The sequence below is a fragment of the Sarcophilus harrisii genome, chromosome 3 (assembly GCF_902635505.1).
Source record: "Sarcophilus harrisii chromosome 3, mSarHar1.11, whole genome shotgun sequence".
Lineage (NCBI taxonomy): Eukaryota > Metazoa > Chordata > Mammalia > Dasyuromorphia > Dasyuridae > Sarcophilus > Sarcophilus harrisii.
The window spans coordinates 85297633-85300310 of NC_045428.1; the positions used below are offsets into that span (position 1 = coordinate 85297633).

General features: G+C 40.1%; 1 non-coding gene across 1 annotated transcript; it reads right to left on the reverse strand.

The window, feature by feature from the left end:
• Positions 1 to 338: 338 nt before the first annotated feature.
• On the reverse strand, positions 339 to 445 carry LOC111720043. Its single transcript, XR_002769914.1, has one exon. It is a non-coding gene; the product is annotated as a U6 spliceosomal RNA (small nuclear RNA).
• Positions 446 to 2678: the final 2233 nt, after the last annotated feature.

Below are 2678 nucleotides of genomic sequence, written 5' to 3' on the forward strand. Positions count from 1 at the left end.
CATCATGCCCATCATTTCCCACAGGGCAATAAATATATTCATCATAAGCACATACTACAAATATTATTTTCTAAATACAAAAAGGAGCAGCAGTATAGTAGGTAAAGTGATGAGTTTGAAGGCAGAAAGATTTGAGTTAGAATCTTAAGCAAAGAAACTCCCCAGATTAGTGGAAGGAAGTCTCTTAGTCTGACAAAGCATAATTCCTTTGGCTATTTACATAAAACAGTCCCATCTGCAATAATTGATATATGTATGTCTATTATCATTCTACTAAATATTTTTGGAACATTTGGGGAATGACTAGCTCCGTGTCAAAGCAATACAGAAGGGTAAACACAGTGCCTATTCTCTTCACAAATTTGCATGTCATCCTTTTGCAGGGATCATGATAATTTTCTCTGTATCATTCCCATTTTAGTATATGTGCTGCTGAAGCAAGCGCAACACAACACTTATTCTCTAAGAGCTTATATTCTGCTCTAGTTGGGAACACAAAAGTATGATGGAGGAAAGGACGAGAGAATAATGAAATTATCTCATTGAGTGATGAGTGAGAATGATTGGAAGTACAAGAAGGCAGAAAAGGGAGTGAGAAATCAGTGTTGACCACAGTAGACAGAGAAAGCTTTAGCCCAGGAAAAGGCTAGGAAGGCCAGAGAGGGAATTATCAAAGAGCAAGCAAGGGTCTAGGTGGTCCAGTGCCAAGTCTGAGCTCAGATCTGGCTTGTATGTATTAGTGTGCCTAGTTCAGGCATCCTGTTTTATATCTGGCCACAGGACCCAGATGGCTCTGAAGGAGAAAGTGAGACAGGTGACTTTGTACTTAAGTCCAATTTAGTTGCATATTATGGCATCGATTCCCTGATGTCATGGTCCTCTTCTGGCATGAAGGACAAACAACAATAACAACATACAAGATAAATTGGAGGTAATCTCAAAGGGGAAGTGCTAAAAGGGAGGTTGTGTGTGAGGGAGGAAGGAGCTGATTTCTCCCCCAAAGGGTCCCAGCTCCAGGCTCTGTACCAACTCCAACATCCCTGCCCACACCCCTAGAGATCTCTCTCCTTCATCAAGTTCCTATTTGAAATGACATTACTACCAGAATGGTGTGGGGCAGACAAAGATAAGCTCCCTCCCCAGACCCCTAAAGGCCCACTTCATTCCAGAAGCTCAGCATCAACTTGGGGGGAGAGGCAGTAATGTAAGATGTGGCTGCCCTGCCCCTCTACCCTGCTTAAGAAATTTAACACTAGTTCCCCTCAGCCTCTAGCTTCTCTTTTGCTCTCTCCAGTGCCCCCTTTAGTCCCTTCCTCTATGGGGATGCCTCAGGAAGATCTCCAGGTTCAGAGTTGGAGGACCTGGGCAAAAAGCTTCAGTGTGCTACTTCCTAACTGTAAAGTTCAAAGCAAATCTCTACTTCTCTGAGCCTGAGCTTCCTTCTCTACAAAAAAAAAAAACGATCTCTCCTTCTCTAAATGTATGATTTTGTGATCTTTGGGCCCCTTTCTCCATATTCTTTCCTTTTTCTGATATTCATTGAAATACAGTTTTCCTTGAAGACATTACTCAGTGCTGTCTCAGTTCTAAAATGAACATGTTGGATTAGTTGAATTCTAAGCTCCATCTAAATTTTTGATCTTGAGTACTTAAGGAAAACTTTCTTGGGTAACTCATTTTCTTCTCTGGGCATTTTTAAAAATCTGAGTGGAGAAATAGTTTCACATTACTTAAAGTTAACTTCTAGTCATTTCCCTTTGTTATAGTCAGATTTTTGCTGAATTTATTTTCAGAATATTTGCTGTACCTATATCTATCACTTTTTTTTCCATCTCCACTAATCAGAGTTGTTTTCTGAATACAAACTAAATTCCTGAGATCAGCTTAGAAAAAGGCACCCCATCGTCAAAATTTCATTCCATGTATAGGAATACAAATAATTACTATTGCCATGTGACCTTCTGTGGGTTTGAGGCAAGCCCGCTTTGCAATTTGACAATTCAATTTTTCTCTATAAAAATGAAGCTATCAGTACCTATTTTCCTCACAGGGATAGACTTGAGTACTATCCGAAGAATGATTGGGATTCTGCTTGTAAATAGGAAACAGAGTGTAACAATTATGTTTCGGGAAGTCATTCTGTGACTCTTATGTATCAGGGCAGTACCATGGAGGATACTATCTGATACTATCAAGATATATCCCTTCTGCCACAAAAAAGAAGAAATCTACTGTTTCAGTCCTATTATTGGTGAATCAGCTTGCTGTTTGTCAGCAAGTCACTTACGACCCTAATAGATTTCAGCGCTCTCTCTCTCTCTCTCTCTCTCTCTCTCTCTCTCTCTCTCTCTCTCTCTGTCTTTCTCTCTCTGTCTCTGTCTGTCCCTGTCTCTGTCTCTCTCTCTCTCTCTCTCTCTCTCTCTCTCTCTCTCTCTCTCTCTGTCTTTTTCTCTGTGTCTGTCTCTGTGTTTCTTTATCTCTCTGTCTCTCTCTTTCTCTCAGTACTTAAGTACTTTTCCTTTTGGTTAATGCTTTCTTCTTTCTATGTAGAAATAAGAGATTTGTTCCTAGAGGATTTGGAAGTGGGAGGCAATAACTTGCATCTGATTGATTTTCATCCTGAAGATTGGAAGCAGAGATAATTTAAATAAAGAGTAAGGTTGGATCATGAGCTAGGA